At 37.9% G+C, this 27,529-nt stretch overlaps 3 pseudogenes; 1 reads left to right on the top strand and 2 right to left on the bottom strand.

The window, feature by feature from the left end:
* Positions 1–7,574: 7,574 nt before the first annotated feature.
* On the bottom strand, positions 7,575–8,292 carry LOC101787913 (dnaJ homolog subfamily B member 6-like; annotated as a pseudogene).
* Positions 8,293–11,980: 3,688 nt separating this feature from the next.
* LOC134477500 (olfactory receptor 52E1-like) lies at positions 11,981–13,261 on the top strand (annotated as a pseudogene).
* Positions 13,262–25,978: 12,717 nt separating this feature from the next.
* On the bottom strand, positions 25,979–26,957 carry LOC111755526 (olfactory receptor 52D1-like; annotated as a pseudogene).
* Positions 26,958–27,529: the final 572 nt, after the last annotated feature.

Here is a 27,529-nt window from a genome sequence, read left to right as displayed (position 1 = left end):
ATGAAAGAGACTCTAAACTACAAATTTCCTCCCATCTCCTCTATAAGTACAAGAGTATTTATCAGTGTTGTCTTGAGAATGTAATTGGTTCCAAAAACCTGTATCTAAAAGATACAGGTCCTGAAGACCTGTATCTAAACCTCAATGAATGCTAGTATTTTTAAATGGAGAGTAAAAGCCTGATTTTATTTTATAATGAGATTATTTATTATGTGTTTTGAATACCATCAAGTCTTTAATATTTAAATGTCATGATAAATATAATATAGACTCTATGATCTGGATACTCTTCTAATGTATTTACATTACTGTGAAAATATGTGAAATACATTTTAAATCTGTTGAAATCTGAACAGAGTGCTGAGCTTGCTGAGATTACTGGTGTGAGTCACCAGTTCAGCTTCTTAGCTTCCTCTTAATGCTATGAGACTCTCAGACTTTTCTACTTTTGAATTTTTGGAAGTTTTCAAGGTTAGTTAGGAGTTTTGTGAAATGTCACTTTCCTGAGATTTCTCTTTGCTTATCTCACAAGTGCATTAGAATTATGTGTTCTGAAGAGAAAGACAGCAGAGGTGGAAAACGTTGAATATCACTTTTGTAGTGTGCCTGTATCATGTGATTAGGGTAGTGTCCATATTGTTTCTCCTTTATGAAGTTGATCTTCTTTAAAAAACCTCTCTTTCTAGATAGCTAGTACATGGCATGGTGATACAGCACTTTTCCAGTGCATGGCAGACCATGTTTTGTCTCTGATAACAACAAAACATCGAATAAAAAACATGAATGAAAATGCTACTTCCATGCACCACTTTTTGAAATATACACAGTTTATACTGAAACAGTGGGAACTCATATTTCACTTCATTAACAACAGAGCTTATATAAAATCAATAAATATTATTTTGAATATTTATATTCTAGAATCTTAATTTGTCTAAGATGACATGGTTCTCCATAATTTCCTTTCCTTCATGTTCTACATGTAACAGTTCCCAAAGATGAATGAATTTATTGTGTACCATGAATATATACTAATAAATATTTTGGAAATAAAATTTAGCGAAATAAAAACAGTATTGGAACTGCAGTCATGAATGCTAAATTTCTACTTGCTAATAGGGTTTTTGTGCTGCCAGCCTTTCTCATCAGTCAAAATAGGAAGATACTTGTGTATCATAAAGTGTTCATGAGCCATTATCTATGACTATTTCTATATGTGGTTTCACTTAAGCAAAATATGAATTTATATTGATATTAACATATATAGAAATTCTACTGTCTTCTCTTGCTTATATCTCCTACACTAAAAGTAGGAACTCATGTTCCAATCATCTACCATTTAGGTCCAAATTTTTCCATGTCTAGTATATAAATATAGCAGTATCAGCACTGTATCTTGGAGGAAAGTCATTTGTGATTTATGTGAGTTGGGAACAGTTTCCCCTATATTGCAGATTGATTGTCATCCTTGTAACAAGTCTCAGGAATATTTTAATTTTGATAAATTAAGAATGTCCATTTTATCTTCAGGAATTGTGCTTTTCTTGTCAGAATCAAGGACACAATTATTTTATCCTACATTAACTTTATAAGTGTTGTAGCACTTTATTTTATTTTTAGGTTTAAATTTTTCATTTTTAGATTTATCACACATGTTTTTTATTAAATTTAATGAAAAGTAGGTTCTGTATCCAGATTCTGTAATTCTATATGTATAGAAAAACAAAATCTGTGAAAGTGAAGCTGTTTTAAATATTTGTGTAGAATCTTGGAGAAGACATTCAAAATCAGATGTAATATATTGTTATGATTGCAGTCAACACTTCTCAGAAACCTCAATTATATAATAAAATGATCTAAGTTTTCACTCAAAATAATCACATTCTCATAAAAATCACACAATCCATACATGATTGTGTAGAAATAAATTGTAGAATTGTAGATGATTGTAGAAGAAATCTTCAAGAATTCAGAAAAAACTTGTACCAAGAGTTGGTAGTATGAGTGATTCCTCAACATTTTTTTTTCATAAATCATACCTATGGAGTGATCCTTGTGAGCAGAAATCTAAAATAAAACAAGTAATTATAAAAATACTACATTTTAAGGCTTAATAAATATGCAAGACATTATTCTAGGTGCCTCAGGGAAGTTTTACTTATGTCTCATTTATCTAACAAAGGAAATATTATTATTCCCATTTTGTACATAAAGAAGTTTAGATGTACGAACACTGTCTTAAGTCATCTAAAGTTCCAGAACTTGCATATGATAAAGCCAAGATTTGTGCATTAGCAGCAAGATACTTAGTAGAAATTTAGGGCCTAAAATTTTAGTTACTTATCAATAGTATTTTTTCAAATAGTCAGTGGTAATGAGAAATTCATGTCTAGGTCAGTTTATGTGAAATATTATGGTTCTTTGTTTTTATGTCAATTAAGGAAAAAAATCTAAGCACTTAAGTACTTAAGAAAAAACTATCATTGAGGAGAAGCAGTGTTAATATTATTATTACTGTTAGTATTATTATTATTAGGTTCAGGGATGAAATTCACTACCTCATGCTTGCCAGGCAGGCATTTATGCCACTGAGCTAAATTACTGGCCCAAAAACATTATTATTAAGAACTAGGAAAAAAAAAAACTTTTACTACCTAAAATGTCCAAAATTAAGTTGGCCAGTTTCTTGTATGTATAGAAGTACCAGGAGTTTTACACTTATGTAAAGCTAGAGTTGTATTTTTTAATCCTTTATTTTAGTTGTTCCCCATTTGTATTAGAACATGTTTGATGTACGGAACAATTGTATTGCTGTGGGGAATTGGTACATGCACATAACAAACCTTAAATCTTTCATTTCCTCTCCCCCTTACTCCGCCTTCCCTCCAGCTCTTGGTTCCCTCCCCTCCTGCAAAGGATCTGTCTCCCTAATTATTTATTTCTTTATATTATCAAAACAAATGGCAATAGTTATGTGTTTAGTCTACACTATATTTCCTCTGTACACAAATCCATCCAGCTTTGCTTGTGCTCTCAATGTCTTTTCTTATTTTGCAGGAGCAGATCTAGAGGCCATGAGCAGTCTCTGAGGACTCAGTCTCTGATCTCTACCTAAAGCTGAGAGTTAAAACGGGGCCTCTGGTGATAGAAACCAATCACAAAGTTATTTTGCCAGTGCTACCCATAAAAGAGACCAGGTAGTGTGCTTCTTGGTGCTCTGTGAAGGATGAAGTGAAATGGCTGTGGTTTCTGGAGAGTGATGTGGTCACCCATATGGAAAGAAGCATGGGCAGTGCAGGCTGAGATCAGGTCTTTGTGACCAACATTCACCCAGCAGCAAAAGGTAAGTGTTAAATCATAGCACCTTTCTATTAAATCACAATACTGAAAAGTAGTGAATATGTATTATTCATAAATAACATAAATTCAATTAAATGTTATATACAAAACTTCTCATGAAGATTCAGACATAAAGTCTTGTTAATTCCATGTGATAAATTCAATTTCCATAGGAAGAAGAATTAATGAGCCTGGTAGACACATAGTGTTGAGACAGGCTCCTAAATTAAGCCCAAAGTAAGGAACAGGGACTCCACACCATTGGTATTACCCCTATTTTTCTGATGGAGAATGATATTTTAATTGGTCAGATTGTCTGTGGTTTTGTAGAAACAAGTCAGACTTGGCAGTATTTTTGTTATCTGTGCTCAAACACATTCAAAAATGGGAAATTTAATTGTTATTGTCTTATTTTCTTACTGATAAGAAAAATGAGATACTTAAAAATGTGGTTAGAAATTATAGCTACTACCAAGAATGAATATAAATCTTTAGGCTTTATTTTGAAAATGTCTATGCTCCAGCCTATAGGAAAATTCTCTATCATTCTAAGTAGCGTGGCTCATTTGAAGCCCTTTGAAGGCTATTTTCATTATCACTCTCTGTTCCTTCAGACTACTACACATATTAATTCTTTCTCTATCAAAGCACTGCTATCCAACAGAACTACAAAAGGAATCTCCTAGATATAAAACAAACAGAGGCTTCAGGTTTATGTTATTCCTACATTTCTAGTACATTGAAGTGATTGGAGAAGTGAAAAATTAAGTACCAGCTTCCTGGCTTAGGTAGCACACATTCTGAGAATGTTCTTGTGATGTGGTTAGTGAACAGAACTGTATCACTAGCTCATCTTACCCCTTTCCAGCTGATCCTCTGTGCAGTTGATCTGTCAGGAGCAACCGCTATTTCCACTCCAGGGCAGGATTCTCAAAGAACCAGTGCTTGTCTGGGAGCATCCAGCCTTGTTGATGATTTTGTGCTTCAGTGTTGCGAGAAGCTATTGGACCAGGCCCAGGGATTTTATCAATGTGTTTATGTAGATCAATGAGGACTTAGAAGAATTTACATTTCTGAGTATGGGAGTGCCTGTATCTAGGGTTTGTGAGGTATTTTAATTATGAATTGCTACAAAGCATTTTAAACTTCCTTCCTGGTCTATTCACTTTGCTCCATCAACTCTGTTAGTGCTTACAGAGTTTCTCACAATACTGGAGTCCCAGATTTCAATCAAATTCCATTGCCTTCCAAACTAATGGGTAAGTTTAAATATTAGAAATGTGCATTAATTTTGTTGCAAGCCTCCATTTCAGGATTAGAAGACAATCAGCATGAAGAATGAAAACTCGAGATCCAATCATGTCCTAAACAGTTCAGATGATTACAAGGAACATTCAAGTGATGAGCTTCATTATTAGACTTATTTTCATAGTAAAGTGACTCCAGCACTGCTGAAACTCCCAGGTAGCAACTTATGTAACTCCTCTCTCCTCCTCTGATCTGTCTCTGTCTCTCTGTGTCTTTCTGTCTATCTCTGTGTCTCTCTCTCTGTCTCTTTCCCTCATTGAGCACTTCCCAAGGACAGGAAGAATTTCATTTTCCCTATAACCAGGTAATGTTGTATTGTGATAAAAGGAGCATATTTCACCCAGCCGCATTTTTCCTCCTTGGAATCCCAGGTCTGGAAAAGATCCATGACTGGATCTCCCTGCCTTTCTGTTCCATTTACCTGTGGCTTTAATGGAGAATGCCACGATTTTGATAGTCCTTAAGACAGAGCAGTCCCTCTGAGAGCCCGTGTTCTACTTTCTGGCCATCCTTTCAACAAATGGCTTCGCCCATTCTACCACCTTTCTGCATGACAGTATGGGTATCTTCTGGTTTGAAGCTCCTGAGGTTACCTTTCAGAGGTTGTGTGGCTCAGATGTTTTTGATCCATACCTTCACTGTCATGGAGGCTGAAGTCCTGATGGCCTTGATTTTCACTGGTATGTGGCCATCTGTGCTCCACCACAGTATACAATCATCTTGATATCTTGAGTGCTGGTAGGCATTGGATTCTCGAGTACAATTGGTCCAGTTTTGTGCATATTTTCCACAACTATTTCATCTACTGCCTATATTTTTGCCATGCTCATACCATAGTCCATTCCTATGGTGAGCATATGTGCATAGCAATGTGATACTGTGGAAATATGTGTATCAATGATTTGTAGTCAGGGATGCAAGGAAAACAAAACAATACAGGACACAAAATTTATAGTATTATTTACAATGGTTACCCAAGGAGTCAAATACAAATAAAGTACAAGAAATCTGTCCACAACACTAAAGACCTAGAAAATCCAGCCAAGGGTCTGGGTTCCATGGCAATAACTTGCATGAGTTTGGCTGAAAACCCAGAGCCCACAACACTGAGCAATGCAAGTCTATTTCATGGATCTGTGCTGGGAAGGCCCAGATGACAGTGGTGAAAGCTAGAAAGTCTGTACCAGCAAGGCAAAGTATTTTTGTCACCAGGCTGAATGTTCTGTACTGGAGCCAAGAAGCAACACTCAAAATAATGTTCAGGGCTTCCCTGAAAAGTACCACAACCATCCTCAGCAACAATAAAGTCACAAGCTCCTCTGAAGATGAGAATTGCCAAGTACATATCAGGAAGCTAGCATGACAAACTTCTCCTGGAGATTTAACAGGACACATTTTCCCCTCCTGAAACAGGAAGCAATGCTCAAAGTAAGCACCAGAGCTCAACCAAAGTAAACTGCAGCCATTCTCAGCAACAAGGTTCCAAGCTCCTCTGATGATAACAGTTGAGTTCATCTCAGGGGAGCCAGCATGACAAGCTCTTCCAGGAGAACAAATGGCGATGAACAACAACACTTAGGCACTTAGGAGAACCCGCAGCACTACTCTTCCTGTCCATGTCTCCTTTTTATGTTGGCAATGGTTCTGCCACCCATGCTCAGCACCATGCTGATTCAGTTCAGCTAATGTTTAAGTTGAACACCAGTTGCCAATCCACAGAAAATGCTATCTATGGACTCGTTATGCTCTCACTGTTTCTTCTGAATCTTGTCCTTATTGCCACCTGATTCTTGTCCTTATTGCCACCACCATTCTCTGTGCTGTCTTCCACCTGCCATCCCAGGATGCACAGGGAAAAGCCCTCCGCACAGATGGCTCTCACATCGCCGTTCTCTGTGTTTTTATATCCTGTCAGTCTTCTCCTTCCTCACTCACCGATTTGGGCCTAGCATTCCATTCTACATTCATATTCTTATTGCAAACCTCTATGTGGTTATTCCACCTTCATTGAACCCCATCATTTATGGAGTGAGGACCAAACAGTTAAGAGAGCAAGTGCTCAGTGTGCTTAGTATCAGATAAAACTCTTGTGTTCTGTTTCTAAGGTGTTTGACTTCCCTAGAAAAACTCATATGCTTGCCTTAAAAACCTTCTCTATATCGTCCTAACTCTTTGTCTTATTACCGCCAATGTTCAATTCAAGTTACTAACTGATTTAGAAACTAAAGAATCATCATTTCATGTCAAATTCAAAGATGATTCTGCTCTCCTAAATCCCCACACTTGTGTGGCTTCTGCTTACATGAGATGATGGAGATACCTTACTAGCTTTTTCTTTTCTTTTTTAAAGCAACAGACAAAGATCTAGTTTACAGCTTTGTAAACCTCAGTTTAACATTACGCATTTAAACAAATGTCAGAACTTTCCATGTACAACAAGCAAATATCCCTAACATGTCAAACCAGAAATGTGTTAGTATTGATGCATTAATATCTTTCATTACCATATATTGAAAAAAAATTCTGTGGAAGACTCATTCTGGCAGTGTCAGCTTCACAGTAGATTGACACTTCTCCACTGATGTTTCAAAAACTATGCGCAGCACAGCCATACTGGTGTTACAGTGCAATTTTGTCCTAATTCTACTCAAATGTCGAGACTGACCTTAGATCATGTTTAATAAGAAATCAAAGTGCATATAGATAGAGATTACAACAATTTTCAAGACAAAAAATGATCCTGTTTGTGTGATCCCAACAATAAACTCAAATGTCTATGATAAAGAGGGGCTCCTTCTGAGATGTTTATAAATACTTTAAGTGTAGTTATATTGAAAGTTGAGTTAACTGAAATATTTAAAAAATGTTCCTGTTTAATCTTCAAATGGTGCTCCAGTCTAACATTTCTGTTAAATACGTTCGTTGAATTACCTGCTATCCAAGCATAGCAGCTACTCCTTACAATTTCCTGTTAAGGACCTTGACTGTCCATCTCTGTCAACCTCTGTTCTTTCTTGATTGTTTGTAACAATTCTTTTTGTGGTAATTTTTGTACCATTAATGACTTTAGTAGAAGTTGATATAAATTTGAGGTTACCCATCTCCTTGCTGCCAAATCATGTGGATGAAAAAGAAGTGAGGCCCCCATGACCTAGGGACCCAAATGAAGTAAATCCTGCATCAAATGAATAAAATTCAGCTCCAAAGGATGGAAATCCACTGAAGACAGAGAAAAAAGAGCCTGTATCAAGACTTCTGCTTCCTCGGGGTCTTCTTTGGTTCCCAAAACTTCTTCAAATGGGTCTTCAAAGAAAATTAATAAAAATGGGTCCCATCCACTAAACAACTCCCTGAAGACTTCATCTGGGATCCAGAATTTGAACCCAGAGTTCAATGGATGCGGAAGTGACTTTTACCTCCTCCACCACCATTTACACCTTCTTTGCCATATTTGCATAGATGGCCCATTCTTTTAGCATCTGATGATACCTCACGAGCCTCAGCCACTTGTTAGAATTTTCTTTCTGCCACTTTATTCTCAGTATTTCTATCTGGGTGCCACAATAGTGCAAATATCCGGTATGCTTCTTGTTGCCCTCAAGGAGGCATGGTCTGCACTCCCAGAACTCCATAGTAATCCAACATGTTTTAACAGTTTGCTGGAACAAGTCCCAGGACAAAAGCAACCAACCTTGACAAGGATACACAGTAGTAAAAAGGGAGGAGGTGTACAGCGGGTCACCTTATGGTCCCAGGACTCTATGCTGTTGGAGTCTGTGATGGTTCCTCACACTTTCCTTTACTTTCTCTTTTAAACACTTTCCTCCTAATTTATAATATCTATCATACATTTTGGATTTTATTTACTTTGTTAAGCTTCTCACAGTAGTGAGACAATGCAGTATTTACACATATGGGTCTGATTTATTTCACTTATGAATAAGGCCTCAAATTGCATCCATGTACCTATTAAAGTCTCCATTCTTCTTTACAGCAGAGTAGTACTCCATTATATATATTTTAAGCATATCTTTTTATCCATTCCTCAGTTGATGAGCATTTGGGTTGTTTCTAAGATTTTCCTGTTATAAATTGTGCTGCTATAAACATAGGTGCACATATATCACTATGATACGATATTTTTAACTATTCTGGGGAGATACCCAAGAGGTGAACAGCTGGGTTAACTGGCCTTCTAACCATAGATTTTTTAAAAAAGGAATCTCCATACTGCTATCCACAGTGGTTGCACCAGTCTAGGCTCCCACCAACAGTAGGGTAGTGTTCCTTTTTCCCTGCAGCCCTACTTACAACATTTGTTATTGGTTGATTTCTTGATGGTAGCCATTCTTTCTGAAGTGAGATGTAATCTCAGGTTATTTTAATTTGCATCTTTCAAATGACCAATGATGCTGAACATTTTTCATATATTTATTTACCATTTGTATTTCTTCATCTGAAAAGTATATATTCATCTCAGGTTCTCATTTTTTGATTCAGTCTTTAAATTTGAGATGCCTAACTTTTTTTCAATTCTTTACATGCTTTAGACATAAGTCCTTTGTCAGAGCGATGGCTGAGTGCAATTTTTCTCACCCTGTGGGTTGTCTTTTCCCTATGTTGATGATTTCTTTTGTTGTACAAAAGCTTTCTAGCACAATGAGAGCCCATTTGTTGATTCTTCATAGTATTTCCTATTGTGGTCTGGGTTTTGTTCTTAATGTCTCTATCTACATTTATGTATTAAAAATTTCTACTTTTTTTTTCTTTTCCAATAGATTTAGTGTTTGTGTTTTAATATTTAGATCTGTGGTAAATTTTGGCTTTTAGGTTAGTACATGATGATAGGCATGGGTGGGTTTAGTTTCAGTCTTTAGTATGGTGAAAGCCAGTTTTTCCAACAGTATATATTCAAGGAGACTGTCTTTCTTCCTGTAGATATGTTTGGCACCTTTGTCAAGGATAAGATGGCTGAGTGTCTTTGTAGTTTCATCTGCATTTTCTGCTCTGCTGATCCCCAATTCTGTCTTTTTTTTTTGCTAGCACTATGCTGATTTTATCACATTAGCTTTGTAGTATTATTTCAAATCAGTGATATTTTTAAAATAATAGGTAATAATTAGCATTGTTGGCAATGCAGAGAACTGGAATCTTCAGTGATGATGTGATTGTGAAATGGTTTATCCACTATGGAAAATGTAAAGTTAAATACCTTCTAGCCTAGTATTTGTAATTTGAGTTACACACCAACAAAATTTAAAACATGTTACACAAATGGAACTTACTTAGAATACTATAAAGGTGAGGGAAAACTCAGATGTCTATTTACTCATAAATGGATAAACAAAATGATTTTTGTTCATATGACAGAATGCTATTTCATCCTAAAAAGCCATTAAATGCTGTTACAAAATATAATGTTAATTTTCCATGAAAACATTAAGGTAAACAATGGAAAATTAAGAAGATGGTGCTAGTTGAGGGTACCTTTGAACACTCCTTTCTTTAGAAAGATAGCTGAATAGCCAACCAGCAAGTGATATCTCCAAGTTACATTTGAACTTCTTTTCAGAACCTCCCTTATCATTACCCCCAGTTTAAAACTCTGGGAAACCTAGCACAGCTATGACTTTTCCTCCCTCCCTATTTGTGTCAACTTTGTGATTTTGGTATTTACTAATCCCCGTTGGATGACTATGCGAATAGCCCTATAGCAAGAACAGAGTAAGAAAGTACACACGGGTCTTTGAGTCTCAGATACATGTAAAATACATAGCCAACTGATTGTCATCCTGTATGGTAATTTTAGCTTGTGATTGTGTTGGATGTCTTTAAACTCTGATAATTTATTACATATGTCAGCTTCTAAGTTTACTTCTGGTAAGTGGGGACATAGATTCACTGCCATCTCCTGGAACATCTCTGCTCTCACTTCTATGCTGTTCGCTATGACATTAGTCAAATTCTGCTTTGCCATCTCCCCCTATGCATGACGATCTCATGTTATTCCCAGATTTTTTCCATACAAATAAGTGTCTGAGAAACAAACTTTACAGCAACAAGTAAAAATGTCCTCATAGGATGGGAGATTACAAGAGAGAAGATAGGGAACAAAATAGAGAATTTTTCAGATTCATTTGAAACAAATGTCTCACACAGCATGCAAAATGCTGGCACATCATAAAAATACAGATGTGTAAACAATGTAATGTGTATTTTATTTTGATCAAATAAATAATGCTTGGATATACAATATAAAAACAACAACAACAAAAATAACAATGTGTTCTCTCCATGCCAGATCAGCACCAGCTTATAGTCAGTCATGGCAACAGGATGGGGATATGATATAGACCACAGCAGACTGAGATTCCAAAGCCACATACTATATGATTTCATTTGTATGAAATATCCAGAAGAGGGTAGTCCATGGGGACCAAATACCTACTGAAGGTTGTCATTGGATCTGTGGATAGAAATTATTGCCAATGAAAATAGGATTTCTTTTAAAGATAATGACAATATGAAATCATATATTTTAATGACTCACAACCCTAGGAATAACATAAAAATCACTGAATTTATAAGCTAATGAATTTCATTATATGCAAATTATCAATACACATACTATGTGTTTTTCTCGAATGAGTTTTAGAAAAGTCACCAGGAGTACATGATTGTCCACACACATACAAAATTGGTTTTGAAAATTCTAATTGCATGTAGTAATGAGTTTTTCCTGAAAAGGTAATTTTATATGCTTATGTCAGCTATGTAGCTCATGTATATTTACAGTGATTTTATCACACTAAAATAATTTCCTTTGTAACATATATGCCCATAAACAAAATTATTTTTTATAAAATAATACAAAATTTTCTCAATATTTTCCAGTCTAAAGTAGCACACAAATAATTAATATTAGTAATATTAATTCAAAACACTGACAAACACAATTAGTACAAACATCAATGCTAAAAATACACAAGTAATTTAAAGCTTTCATCAGGAAAGAATCATTCTCTGGATCATCTTTTATAAGCAATCTCAGCATAGCTCTTGCCAAACAAGTGTTAAATATTAAAATGTTCATTGAAAAATAATATTGATTCTAATTGAAAGAATGTGATGCAATACATTGAAATCATTATGGAATATTTTATGATTTAATTTTATGTGTTTCCATATCTCGATGGAGAAGCAGTGTGAAAATATGACAGAAGCTCCTCCAATTCTTGCATTTTTCTCTGTACACTAAACAAGGATGACACCACTTGAGGAATGAGTGTTTTCTCATCCATGATTTACTTTGGTATAAAGAGATCTGGGAAGAATGGCCTCACTTAACACCACCCTACCTCACCCTCACTCAGTCCTTCATCTGGGGATCCCTGGACTGGATAATATGCATCTCTGATTTTCTTCTCTTTGCTGTGATTCTGAGAGCTGTACTTGGAAATACAAGTCTCCTGTATGTGATACACACTAAACGTGCTGTCCATCACAGCATGTTCTAGTTCCTGTACATTTTGTCACGTACTGACTTGGGTCTGTCCACACCCACCATTGCCAAGATGCACAGCATCATTTGCCTTGACCTGAGACAAATCTCCTTTGAGCGATGCCTCATCCAAATGTTCTTTACCTACCTGTGCACTGGCATGAAGTCAGCTGGGCTTCTAACCATGGCTTATGACCGCTATGTGGCCAAACGTAACTCTCTTTGTCACACATGGGGGTTGACAAACGAGGTTGCATTTGTTACTGCACGTGTGCTCCTATTTAGACTCTTGTCTTTTCACATGAAATTTTTCCTACTTATCCTATGATAACCATTTTGTGGACATTAAATTATGCCACACATACAGAGAGCATATGGGCACTGCTTGCTATCTTGTGTGAGCATTAAGGTGAATATCGTGCATGGCTTAGGTGCCATTAATGCACTGATGCTTAGCATAATAACCCTTATCATTTCCTGAGTCCAGACTCTCTGTGCTGTGTTGCAGCTCTCTTCTGTTGATATCTGTCATGGTTTATGTTTGTATCCCCCGGGACTCATGAGTTTGCATTGTTCATTTGTGATGGCTCATTGTATAGTGCTTGGATTGATGGTGTCAGTGTTCCACCCACATAGGGGTGGAGCCAGGATGTGATGTTACTGCAGGAAGAAGGTGTGTCTTTCTCTTTGTGGGTTTGAGCTAGCTGTTTGCAGCGGCCATGAATGGTGGTCCAGCCATGCCCACCTGTCTTGGAGCCAACTGAGTGTGGACTGAAACCTCCAAAAACTGTAAGAAATAAACCTTTCCTTTCCCAACTTGGGCATCAGGTATTTTGTCTCAGCAATGAGCATAAAGTAACTAAGACAATGTCCATCTGAAAGCACTCAGCACTTGTGGATCTCATGTCTGTGTTGTGTTGACATTTTACACTCCTGGGATTTTCTGCTTCCTGACTCATAGGGTTGGCCAAAATATTTCACATCTTTCTTGCCAGTTTTTATCTAGCAAGTCCACCTGCTCTGAGTCTTGTGATTTATGGTATGAGAAATAAACATATTAGACAACAAGTATTAAAGAAACATAACTTCATAAATTTGAAAAATAATATTTAAGAGAGAAGAGGTGAAAATTTTCTGTGTGCAAAATGGAAAGAACATTTGGAAGGAATGAGGCCTGTCTTTGGGGAAGTACATCAGTCATTATTGTTTGATTTAGTGTTTTTTGTTTTTTTTTTTGGACTCAGGAATGAAAAAATAGCCAGAGACTTAGCTCAGTGGCACTAACACCTGCCTGGTTGTAAGAGCAAAGTTGTAAGTTTGGTCGCTGGGACCAAACAAACAAGCAATCAAAACAAATTAAAAAAAGAAAGAAAGAAAGAAAGAAAGAAATGAAAAGATAGGTCTACATAATATACAAATTATTTTATATTTTTTCATTGATTTGCAATCATTTAGTTTTATTTTTTGTACTTGAGATTGATCCCAGGATCTAAAACTTGGTAGGGAATTGTACCACCACTAAGTTGCATCTCTAATGTTATAAAAATATTTTCTTTTGAAACAGAGTTTACTAAACTGTTCATGCTATTCTGGAATGTGTGACCCTCCTGACTCAATCTCCTGTGCAGATGGAAGCACTGGTATGCAGCTCTCTAATGTGCAAGAACAATAGTACTTATTTCCATTTTGACTGAGCACATTGTGGTTGTACATAACTTAGCACAAAATCCAGCTAAATCCAGAGAATACCAAACAAATAAAAACTGTAAATTCTTAAATACTTTAAGTTTAAACAAATATTTCAGGTCAAGACTGTGCTAATCCAAATAATCAACACCAGAGCATTTTCATTTGCCTAGCTGCATCATCAAAGAGAGTATCACCTTTGAGTTTGTTAATAGAAAAATATATAAAATCAGTACATTGCAATCATTATTGTATACAAAAAATTCCTCATGAAAAAGTTGGGAAAAAACCAACTTGTCAAGATAGGTAGGTTTTTCTTCTTTATTGTAAAACTATGCTCAGGCTGGAGATTTATCTCAGCAGCCCAAGAGCCTGCCTGGCAAATGCAAGGTCATGAGTTTGATTCTTGGTCCCAAAACAAATAAATAAAAGGTTTGCTCTGCTGTTTACTTCATAATGACTTAAAGAAGTCAAACTTGCTGTTACTTAAGTTCCAGTGTTTTCTATACATCTTTAAAGAAATCATCTCTAGATGAAGTGTAAGAATGTGAGAAGTCTGTATAATATGCGAAATCTAGAGGGACATTTTTGGTTTATTGTTTGTCACTTTAATGGATCCCTAGCTCTGCACTATACCACTCAGAATTATCAAGGTCCTTTTTGACACTATATTAGGAAAAGATTCAAAGGAAAGAGTATTTGTGTACTTCCAGAGAAATGTAGCATTCTAACAAAACTGGCATTGTAGGACTTCTCATAGATCTTAAGTTGTAAACATGTATTTAAAACTGTAAGAAGAGATTAGCTTCAGGGTACTCTCTTTATTGCACCCATGGAAGTCACATCCACAGACTGCACACTAAGAAAATTTTCTAATTTTTGTTATTAAAATAGAAAATAGGATGATGCAAGTTCTTAGAAGGAATTTGTGTCAATTAACACTGACTCATGAACTTGGATTTCAATGGGAGCCTAATCCATTAATTATAAGCAAAAATGAATTACCACGGACTCATACTTCCAGCTTGTCATGGACTGGAAGCTGGGGCTGGTCCTTCTTTTATTGTGCTGACTCAGGGGCTGCCTTTTTCATGTGCAGTGTTTTGTATTTTAAAGGTGGAGCCTTCCTAGTAGTACAGCCCTTCTCCAGCTCTGTGTGCTTCTGCTGATCCTGCCTTATATCATGGTTGTGGGGTTGATCTCTGCTGCTTTCTTTCAGCAGCAGTGGATCTTCACCTAGACTCTTCTCCAGCACGAGAGGAAAGGAAGAAAAGGGAGAAATGACTTTGTGAGGGGAGTTCCCATTCTACAGTGGCTGCTCTTCCTGTTTTTCCAGTCAGGTGGAAGAAGGATGGATGCTTTCTGCACACTCTTGTCTTGTCCCCAGTAACTCACATTGGTAGATGTGTAGGAGAAAAACTTGTGCCATGTATCTGTAATTCATGTGTCACAGGGATTCTGCATTCTCGTGCAAGCCCACACTTGATTTAAAGGTTTTGTTTTAAAGTTTAAGCAGATCCTTTTAGCTAGGTTGGCATCTTTCCCTAGTAATTAAGGGGTCATGTTCTATCTTTTTTTATACGTGCCTGTCTCTCCTTACTTTTTACATTAGAGACAATCTCAAGCCTATTTGAAGTTCAAGAAAATTTTGAGTTTTTGATTAGTCAGATGCCTTTGTCATAGATTAAACTAAAAATTAGAAGTCCTAGTAAAGCTTTAAGAATTCTATAGTAGCTGAGCATAGAGAATTCCCTGAGTTTGTTGCTTCTTCAAGCATGGACCATGGACCTGGAATCATGAAAACCAAGGAAGAGTATTGGATGGCAAATAGGATCCTCCACAGAAATTTTGAATCCAATGTTTTAGAGTAGACCTGAACATCCTGTATTTTTAATATTTTTCAGATATTCTAAGCTTTGGCAAGTATCTTCAAGAAGGCTAAAAGATGTTTGACATAATCAGATGTGTGTTTACTTGGTAATCCTAGGAGATCCTAGGGAGTAAAGTGGTTTCAGGTAGAACTGCGTAAACCAAAACAAGATACCTCCACACAATATCTTCCTTCTCACATCTTTTGTGCGTTTAGGTGGTGCTTGTCACATTAATATATCGTAGCATAGAGTACGGACACATAGCTTAGTAGTTTAGCATGTAAATGTAGTGTTAGACATCCTAGATTCAAATGTAGGTTTCACTTTAATTATCTCTATGAATATGGGAAAGCCAACTAATTACTCTGCTTCAGTTTCCCTCACTTATAAAATAAGGGTATTGATATTATAAGTCTCCTCAAGTCTGCATAAAGAATTATTAAATTAAAATATGTAAAGAATTGATCAGGAGGTAACTGGTAGAATTAAATAGTGTGTAAATGTAAGATGCATTCCTTGTATCATTATAGTTTGAATCTGACAATGAATTTTCACGTGGTCAAATTAATTTTTTAAAACTAGTGGAGCAAATTATTTTTCTGTGCTCTTTTTTTACTGATTTGTCAGTAATGCAGTGTCAATGATTGCAATTTAATAACATTTTATACTCTTCTGCCTCCACATGTGTATTTTATCTTTTTGCATCTTTTTAATTAGTTTAAGTTTGTACTATTCCTTGTGTTAACTGGTACAAGCACATACACATCTATTTTCTTCACTCTTGGTGCGCAAGAATTATAAAGTTCATCCTTTCTCCACACTTTAAGCAGCGAAGGCAAGAAAAAGGGGTTAGAGATTTGAAAACTCTATAGGGATACATAAGTGAATTTAACTAAGCACGTTTCCTCTGAACACACTGAGCACAGCTGCTCCAAGTAAATGAAGGTTTCTGAAGAAGTTCTATGTTCTTCCATGCCCCATGTTTTGCTATTCCAATTTAGAATATGAACCTATTTCTTACCCAATAGAGGTTCTATTTAAAAAATAAAAACAAGAATAAAAAAAATCATTTCCTGCATGTATAGCTTTAAGTATTTTACATATGATCTCCAATAATCACAATGACTGAAAATATGACATGCCATACATATGTACTAACTTTAAAAATATAAACAAGAATGAAAAAAGGAAAAAGGAGATAAGGTGGGAGGTGGGGAGAGAAGGAATTAAAAAAAGAAACAATCTGTGTTATGCACATATACCTACTCCCCAAGATGACTGTAAAATGCATGTATTGCAAACATGTAGCAATACAAACATTAAAAGGAAAAGTATAATTGTCTATCTCATGTTTCCCTATATGTTTATTATCAAACCAGAAAGGCACTCTGTGATCATCTCCCACAATAAGATAGTATAAAATGTGGTAGGTAAATAAGTAGAAAGATAATATTTGAAAGTTACTACTCTACCTTTCTGTTTTACTAAAATCTTTCCAGCACTTATATGAAAACAAATAGATTCATTGTATGGAACACAAAGTCTCTGTTGTAATTATAAATCTTGCCTTAGGAGTCTCAATATCCCACATGAGTTTTGGCTAATACAAATTTGTTGTAAAAGATAAGAAGAGTGACACTAACCATTTTGGTATCTGAATCTGTGAAGAGTTGTTTCTAAGATATAATTGAAATATATGAAAAAACTGTGAAATTATGGGAAAACTACAACTTCAAAGTAACTATATTTCAAATCATTGTACATCTGATCATCAGCCAATTATTTGTATTTGTGTGCTAAACTATTGATCGATTGGGTTTTTATGATAATGAGTTCTAAAAAAATTGTGAAATAAGTGAATATTCACAAACATACAATAATGCATTTACTAGAATCCAGTAAATGATAGAAGATATTGACTGCTTACGTTTTTAGCTTGAGCATGAAGTTATTAGGTACAATTTGAGTTTTGGGGAGAGGATTTTGGTGTTTTTGTTTTTTGATTTTTTTTTTTTTTTTTTTTTTTTTGTATCAGGGTTCAAACTCAGGACCTCACACTTGTCAGGCAGGCACTTATGTGTTGAGCTAAATCCCCAGACCTATAATTTGTTTTTATCAAGTAATTTCTCTGTGCCTTCATCTGTACACCTGTGGCTCAATTTTGTGTGCCTGTGACGGTCAGGAGGGAAAGTTCAGAAACATGAGTGACAGATCATCACTGCCACCATAGCTTTGCCTCTCTAGAGTAACATTTGAACAGATTCAAATCAGATTCTGTCTGATTTTTGTGACTTAACCATTGTGAAATTTATGCAAAGAAAATCATAAGATTTATTAGTAGTCTGAAAAAATAATGAACTACAAATTCATGGTAATTTGGACAACAGCAATCTGCATTCCATCAGTAATATATTCCAGAGGAGTAGGACAATGCCTTCAAAAGAATCAGAAAAAGGGTAAAATAACAAAGACTTGAGGAAGAGATAACACTTAGAGACTCTCACTAAAATGTGTGTTGCACTATGTACTTGAGAAAGGAGGAAGCATAGTTAAGCAGAAAGAAGTGTGGTGAGTAAATGGACAACTATACATATGGTGGTGAATTATGAAAGTCAAGGAAATATATTATTGTGAATTTATATTATTTTCATTATATTTTATTTTGGCTTTGCATTTCACTTGTATCTTTGCTTCCAAGGATTTCCCATGAGTTTTTACAAATTTTTTTCTTTTGTACATACGGTTTTGAGAAAATAACATTTTGATAAAAATTTTTACTTGATGATATATTATCTTTGCATAAAAATTGTCACTGATATTTAACATACCTAAAGAAATGGCTAAAGTTGAAATGAAATATATTGTAAATTATATGACTATAATAGCCACATACTGAAGTATTCTGTCCTTTGATAATCTTGAATATCCATGCCCAAATATTTATTCTATTTTTTAAAACATTTATGACCAGGCCTGGTGGTGCATGCCTGTAATCCCAGCACTCTGAAGGCTGAGGTAGGAGGATCACTTCAAGCTCAAGGCTGATCTGCATTACAAAGTGAGTTCAAGGCCAGCCTAAATTGCACAGTGAAGCCCTGTCTCAAAAAGTCACATGCATGATAGAGTTATTTCCAAAAGATGAAAAATATTAACAAAAGATGAGAAATATAAAATAAAAAGCGGCCTTTATTCTGAGAACACGGAGAGAGATGACCGGCACCCCACCGCTGGCGTCCGGCGGTCTCTCCGGCGGATACATGGCATGGGGGCCTGTAAATAGCCTTGGTTTGGGGTGGAACCTAAGGCGGGCATTAGGGATACACAGGTAGCCCATTGGTCCTAGGTTTGGTGCCATATGTAAATTCCCAGGGGCGGGAAGATGGCATCACAGGTAACTTCCTAGGGGCAGGGCAAGATGGGGCTTCCTGCTTCCAGTTGTGGGTTTCCTGGCTACAGTGTCCTGTCTGGGCCAAACCTTTCATATCCCGTCTTATGATTATTATTATGAAAAGGGGCGAAGATTTCTCTCTTTAACTACTTCCTGCTGGCAAAGGGCGCTGTACTGGAGCCTAGGGGAGTCGACGGGATGAAGGTTGATGCCCAGGTAGATGCTGCTGCCAGGTGTTTTAGCCAGGACAACTTCACTGGTGAATGCACATATGTCAGACCGGAAAAACAAAGAGACAAAATGTTATGAGGAGACATGGCACTGTCATATTTAAGGACCCAGGTGAGGTAGAAGGAAAGGTGCCTTTGATTTAGACATATCATTCTATCAGGACCATGTTGAGGTATAAACATTTCCACGGTGAGGCAGAATTCTGAAAATTAAACATGGGGTTAGGAGGAGTGGAGTTATGAGAGGTGATTACTCCCCCATCTGAAAGCATAAAAGTTAAGACGGTAGGTTGGTAAGGCTTGTCTCTGGTATGCATGACGTTGGAGTCTGTAGGCAATACTGTTAAAAAGTCCTGCTGTAAAAATGATCATTAATAGAACGTAAGAAATTAGGAACCAAAGTGGATAACAAAACATGACTTAGCCTGTTAACTGTGGCTGCGCGACCTTTGTGAGGCGGAGAAGGGTAGGCGACAGAAGATGAGATGACCACTCAGAACGATCAGATTTAGGGCTGGGAGGGCACCTCTTAGCCTGAGCGATGTGAAACTAGGATGGAAGTCCAGCAACTTTGATTTAGGCATGGGTCGCTGTAACCTGGTTGTAGTCCTTGGAATGATTTGCTGTAACAGAACTTTAGCAAGTATGAGAAAGGCTTATATGTATCCTGAAAAAGTATAAACCAAGTGAGAAGACAAAAATGTATCTGAGTCTTGACTAGGGTTCCTGAGAAATTGGTGAATAAGAAAGGAAGGGGGTGGTCTATATCACTGAGGAGAGGTCCACCAGTGACAACAGGTGGAAGCTGTTGAGGCCTCAGTATGTCTAAGTCAGCCTGTATAAAAGGCATTTTAAGATTTAGGACTGAGACCTGCACAAAATAGGCCCTGTTTGTAATGTAAATGGCATAGGTTGACCACCAATACCCTGTCATAGAGATTGATGACTTAATATAGCAGCCTGAATACTCAGGAAGAACTCTGTATATATGGCCTCTATGTCCACAAATATAGAGAATGTCTTACCTGAGACTTTAGTGCGACTTGGAATCTGAGACGGACACCTTAAAGGGGGCTGTTGTTGCCCTGAATCCCCTCAGCCTCCAGCAGCGATTTTCTGTTGGTGACGAATCTGGCAGTGTCGACATTTCCTGTCAGGGCTAGAACTTAGGATGACTTACCCACTCTCTGGTGGCTAGGACAGTCCAGTAGCCCTGGAGTAAGGTCTCAAAGAATGACAGGGTGGGGCATTTTCTTGCCCAGTATCTTCTGCTGCATTTGAGCGTGGTCCATGGAGGGGGCAGGCAGCTCCACCTTGTGTAGGTTTACCTGTCTCAGAACTCCAAGTGTCACAAGTGTTAAAAATATAAAAACCATATTAAGATCTCTATAAGGTTTGAAGGTCAAGTTTTGCCTTTTTGTTTGGGATTTGGACTATAGTAGAATTAAGTAAGTGTGCAGGAATTTAATATTGGCATTTTGGATTAGAGAGCAGGCTTTATCCGGCTTTTTTATCCAGGCTTTTTTTATAGGGTGACACATGGAATTAACCAAAAAGGCTTTAGTCTGCCAAACAAGGCTTTAATGGAAACATTTTGCAGTAAAGGTTTAGCAATCTTATGAATAAATCTATCAAAAGTGATCTAATTTACTTTTAAAGTTGTTATTTGCAGTAGTATGAACCAAGACAAACAAAATAAAACTTTGAAGAAAACCCTTGTCTTGAAATAGAGCTAGTGGTTCCCAGCAAAAAGGAATTTATAACCTTAGTTTTTAAACAGGAGATTGGTGAAGGCTTTGATTGATAAACAAGGCTGGTAAAATTATCAGGTGGCCAATAACCTTGATTAAATGGTTTGAGAATTGTAATAAAAAAGCATCTTTTGAGCGGAGCCAAATTGTAAAAAAAAGCATGCCTGAGCAGAGCCGCTGAACTGCTGTTTTGCGGCGCTCTGGCAGAGCACGCCCAGTGGGTGGGGCAAGCGCTGGGATGTAGCGCGCAGGGGTGGGCTCAGACTGCCCCCGTAAAAGTGTAAGGTGGCAGCGGCGACGAGGACGGCAGACAGGGGAGGGAGGGGCTGGGACGGCGCATGGGGGAGGGGCTGGGAGGCGGCCCGACACAGTGCGTGAAGCTGGAACTGCTTGCAGGGCGCAAGGATTAGAAAGCCAATTTAGGAACACAGCTGGGTTTTGATTAGCCTCCTGGAACTGTTTTAAAAGTTTGTTATAGTTAGTATGCTTGTCCTGCTCTGGCACAGCTATAGGCCCAGAGTCATTATAAACGTCCTTAAAATGTAAATCATAACAATTAGTAATAAATTTAAATTGCCTGATATAATTCTGTGGGTCAACAGAGAAGCTACCTAATTTATGGGCAATCTGGGATAGATCAGAAAGGGAAAAAGGCACATGGATGTTAGCAAGTTCCTTGGGGCCAGCTTGCTCCCGAAGTGGAAGCAGAGCCTGAGGAGAAGATTCCAGAGCAGAGGGCCATTGAGCAGCTATCCGTCCAGTAGGTGCATGTGAGCAATCGTCTGTAGAGCGGCTACAGAGCTGCTGCTGGTCACTCTGGGAAACACGAGCAGATGGCGTCTCACTGTGTGCCTTGCAGCTAGAGGACTGCTGTCAGCAGCACAATGAAGCATCATGTGCACTGCAACAGGGCGGATGTTGTAGTTCACAAGAGGAGCCACAAGGAGACGCCTGTTGACAGTGAGGGCCCTGGAAACATGGCGGCACCCTGTCACTTGACCCAAAACATGGCGGCGCCTGGGAACATGGTGGCGCCCTGTCGCCATGAGGCCCTCCTGAACATGGCGGCGCCATGCCACGTGGCAGAGGGTTGCAACATGGCAACTGTTCCCCGTGCAAGCTGGAACAATCACGCGACCTGCTGGAAGGACATAGCGACCGAGACCTAGTATGGTGGGCAGGCGGTGAGAATGCTGTAGGGGATAGAGAATTCTCAGGAGAAGTCGGAGACTGCGAGGAAGCACTAACAGAGGGATCAGAGCCGCTGGGAGAGATATGGGTCCCTGGAGACAGAGGGAGAGAGGATCCAACATCGGGAGATAACTGCAACACAGAGGGATTAGAGCTGCTGGGAGAATTATGGGTCCTGGAAGGTGGAGAGGGAGACGATCACACAGCAGGAGGTATCTGCAATGGAGAGGGATTAGAGCTGCTGAGAGAATCAGGCATAGGGGAAGGAGAGAGTGGTCCAGCGGGAGGTAACGGCAGGGAACGAGTTTGGTGGTAGGCAGGCGGTGGCTGTGAAAACACCGGAGGGCAGAGCAGAAAAGTTTGCGGCGCAGTAGACTTAGCTAAAAGTATCTCAGCGGGAGCACAAGACTTAATGAGAGATGGGCGTGTTCTCAGAATAAGAAAAGCTTGGACATAAGGGAATTCTAATAACTTGTTGCCAGCTTGACAAAAATCGTACAAGTTCCTGAGAATGCAGGGGTCAAATGTTCCTTTTTTGGGCCAAGGCTTGCCGATAAGTGGGTAGGTTGGCCAGACCTCCTGGCAGTAAAAAGTTAGTTGTTTAGTTTTTATGGTACCTTTAATTTTTAGAGTACGTAAATTGGAAATTAGACATTGTAAAGGTGTCTTTTGGGAGTTAGAAAATACGTTCCCCGTGAGTGATTCAGGCAAGAAAAAAAACCGGAGGTCCAGAAAAAGTCGTCACTTATTTGTGGTACCACGCGGCAGCTACGGTTCCAAAAACTGGTAAACTCCAGTCGTCACTGAGAGATTTACGAATGGAGTCTACGTGGGGTCAGTAACAGTTTTGCCCATGAAAGCGCAAGGCTTTAAGGGAAGTGAGGAGTTCTTTCAGTGTGGGCGGTCCCAAAGATCCCTGCTTTGGGCTATCCGAACCCAAAGAACGTGAGAGATTTTGTGGACGCAGGTTTGCCCAGAAAGAACCCTGCCCTGGGCGGTCCTAAGGACGTGAAAATGCACAGACCCACGCAGACGGGGAGAACATTCCACTGGGGCTGCCCAGTGCGAAAAGTTCCCCGGGGAGTGCTCACCTGAAATCAGTCTGGCCGATGCAGAGTGCAGGTGGCTGGTGACAGGAACGTCTTGGGAGAGGAAAAAGCTTGGGATTAATCCAGGATGTTATCTGGTTATCGGCTAGAAGACTTTGGGTATGTGGCCCAAGAGTCAGTTGCCTGCCGATCGAGTCACGGCACCAAATGATAGAGTTATTTCCAAAAGATGAAAAATATTAACAAAAGATGAGAAATATAAAATAAAAAGCGGCCTTTATTCTGAGAACACGGAGAGAGATGACCGGCACCCCACTGCTGGCGTCCGGCGATCTCTCTGGTGGACACATGGCTTGGGGGCCTGTAAATAGCCTTCGTTTGGGGTGGAACCTAAGGCGGGCATTAGGGATGCACAGGTAGCCCATTGGTCCTAGGTTTGGTGCCATATGTAAATTCCCAGGGGCGGGAAGATGGCGTCACAGGTAACTTCCTAGGGGCAGGGCAAGATGGGGCTTCCTGCTTCCGGTTGTGGCTTTCCTGGCTACAGTGTCCTGTCTGGGCCAAACCTTTCAATGCACACACACATAAAATTTAGTTGTCAAGAGATCTTTTTATGTAAAAGCATATAAAATAGGCAATGTCATAATTCAAATGGCCAAATGAAAATCGATGTTTGTTCATACTGGATATTATCCATTAGAAAAAAATATGAGTATAACATTAGCAAAAATTAAGATTTAAGAGATATAAAATGTTTTTAACATTACTTTCAAATATTAAGCCATTACTCTTGAAGCAGGAAAAAATATGTAGGGCAAATTTAATTGTTCCCTAATTTTGTATACCAGAAACATTGCATAAAAATATTAGATTCACTCAAAAAATGAAAGGTGATATAGGATAGAAGAAATAATGTTACATCTAAGGAGACAAGAAAATCATGATATTAAAAATTGTACTTCAGGCCAATCTATTTAGGAACCCTCCTGTATCTCAAGAGGTTTTCATATTTCTCATTTCTATTCTTCTTTCCTGTTCCCCTAAAATTTTTCAGACTTTAAATAAAAAACTATATAAAGAAAACTAGAGACTCAAACAGAAGACTGACTTATTTACTGTTTTTTCTCTTCATAAACAGCAAACCTGGGCAATTCCTTTTAGCTGCAAATGGATCTGCCTGTCTCTTTTACTTTCAGGTGGTCCTTTTTAGCCCATGAAAAGACCATTCTTTTGGCATTTGGAACAGATCATTATCCCCCCCCAGGGGTGGGCATTCTCTCCCATTCAGTAAAACTAAGACTAAGGAATATGGATTATGCAATTCAACAAATTTCTGCCTAATGAAACAAATAAAAGATCCCTGGTTCCTAACTGTACCATGCTTCATTTCTTTGAGCACCCCCATTCCATGCGTGGGTGACCAATATATTCCTCTGAAGTTTCTCATTTCTCATTTCATTTTCTCATTTCTTTTATACTGAAGTATCTAGGAATTTTTATTTTATTTTATTTATTTTTTTGGTAATGGGAGTCAGTGTACCTGGCTTATATTAAAGATGTTATTTGAGCTATTATTTCATAATAATCAGAACTACTATAGAGCACTACACAGTATTATCAAAATGATCTAGTAAAAAACAGTTCATGGCGAGATTTTTCACGTATTCTAGTGCTTTTCCATATACTTGATCTCCAAAACAGTTCAGAAGCAAGATGACTTTAATGAAAATAACATTTGAAATGCATACCCACCCATCTACTATGATGAATGAATTGCAAATACATACTAATGAAAAATGAAAAAAAAAATAAAATCTGAGAAACATAAAATTAGAACTTTCAAATACAGAGCATGACAATCACGCATGATAAGTTCAAATGATTACTTAAGACCAGAATAATGAAAACTGCATTTTAGAGTAATTCCACTATTCTTTGAAAAACATTTATAGAATGTATAGGTAGTCTATTGTTACAATTTCTTAGCCATATATCTTGTCTTGGAAAAAAATTACTTTCCAAAAAAAAAAAAAAAAGTAAAAGAAAAACCTGGTCATTGGATCATTAAAAGTAGAACTTAATGAAGAAACTATATATTCTAGGCCAAAAAATATAACACTTTCTTTAACTATTCCAAGTCATTACAGTTGTACTCTAGGAAAAATAGCTTCCTTATATGTTTCCCTTTCCCCTCTGGGTGACCTAATTGATATGTTAATCAATGCTCTCCTCTGCAAAGAATTGTAAAATCTTACCTAATTGATATGTTAACTATTGCTGCCCTCTACAAATAACAGAGGTGATGCTAAGATAAGGTAACTAAGGTTGTGAATTGCTGTTAGACTTTTCTATTCTTTGCTGAGGAAAACAGGATTTCTTCTTATCTAAACTTGCTTGTTTGCAGGAAAACTTGCTTGTTACCTGAATCTTGCTTTTCCCATGAAATGTAATCTTTCCCTGTTCCGTGTTCCTGCTCTGTAGTGTGCCACACCTCCATCCCCCTCCTTACATTGTGTGAACAGCAGCTGTTTGTGGATTTACAAGATAAAAGCCCTGACTTTTAGCTGTCAGGGGCACAGTCTCCAAATTGGCTCCTGGAGGCTGTGTCACAGGGCCTGCCTATAATAAAGCCTTTGCCCCCTAAATTTTAATTTCTTGCTTCCTTGGATTTTATTCCGGGGTCCGAGCTATCACAATTTACATTACTCAATTTAGAGGCTTTAAAAAATTTAACAATCTGAGGAACCTCTTTCGTATTCTCTTGGTCCTTACTCCATAAATAATAGGGCTTACTATGGGTGGAACAAGAAAATAGATACTAGCCACAAAATGTGGGTATGGGGAGCCACTTTGTGCCCAAACCTATATGTGAGAAAAGAGAAGAAGGCTGGAGTGTAGGATACTAAGATGACACAGACATGGGAGACACAGGTGCCCAAGGTCTTGAGCCTGGCATCCTTGGAGGGGAGGTGGAAGTCAGTGTGGAGAATGAGGACATAGGAACAAAGGATCAGTATGAAGTTCACCCTCCAGTGATGAAGACAACAATGAGGCTGCAGGCTCTGCAAATTCTTGTATCAGCACTGGCAAACCTTGATAAGGCCCATGAACTCACAGCAGGTGTGGGAAATTATGTTGGTTCTGCAGTAGGGAAGCCAGCACAGCAGGAAAGGATGAGGACTAAGAAGTGCTATGTCCCAGAGTACAATAGCAAGTCCCATTCCTCCAACTACAGGATGTGTGAGAATACCTGAGTGTCGGTGGGTTATAAATGGCTATATAATGACCAAACATCATGGACAAGAAGAAACCAGACTCCATGGTGCAGCAAGAGTGAATCGGGAACACTTGACTGAGGCAGGCTTCCAAGCTAATCTTTCCATTATGAAACCAGAAGAGGCTGGGAAGTTTGGGGACAGCTGTAGTGCACACAACAAGGTCAGCCACTGCCAGCATGCAGAGGAACAGATACATTTGCTTGTGGAAGCTGGGGTCTGTCTTGATGATAAACACAAGTGAACAATTTCCCACCTAGTGCCAAAAGGTAGATCATGCAAAATGGGGTGGAGATCTAACAGTGGGCAGCCTCCAAACCAGGAATGCTAATGAGAATGAAGGTTGATGGAAGCACATACGTTTTCATGCTGATATAGCAGGGTCCTGATGCTGTAGCCTACTCTTCATGGATGCTTCCCCTAAAGCCAACAAAATGATAATTTGTGTGCTTTCAAATCGCTGAATGGAAAGCAAATGCAGGGAACTGTAGGACCACGAAATAATTACAAAATATAAAAGATCCAGATATAATAGTTAAAAATTATCACATCATTCAACAGTATCTGGTATTATTTTGATTACAATGTCTTGAAATGCATAGCATCTAAATCTGTGGATGGTATATACACTGAGATCTGAAAGAATATTTTGTTTTTCTCATTAAGATGCACTGAGATGTGTCAATCACCTTAACTACACAGGAGCAGCTTTAGTAACTTATGTCACAATGTCAGTATTGATAATTTTCACTGATAGATGAGTTTGGGGTTTGTAATACATCATAGATATAAATGCTAGCCAAGGAGATATTTATATACACAAATCCAGATATAAAAATATTAAAAATATATCCTTGTAGATTGAAAAGGAAGTGGTAATAATTAAAAATTAAAAATGTGTAGGAGTCATGCAATGATAGAGTAAGAAGTAGAGCAGTTA

Source organism: Cavia porcellus, unplaced genomic scaffold (genome assembly GCF_034190915.1).
Source record: "Cavia porcellus strain 051 isolate PalLab524CR breed Dunkin Hartley unplaced genomic scaffold, mCavPor4.1 scaffold_9, whole genome shotgun sequence".
Classification (NCBI taxonomy): domain Eukaryota; kingdom Metazoa; phylum Chordata; class Mammalia; order Rodentia; family Caviidae; genus Cavia; species Cavia porcellus.
The sequence above is the reverse complement of the archived record's forward strand: the minus strand, read 5'-3'. Positions and strand labels throughout refer to the sequence as shown.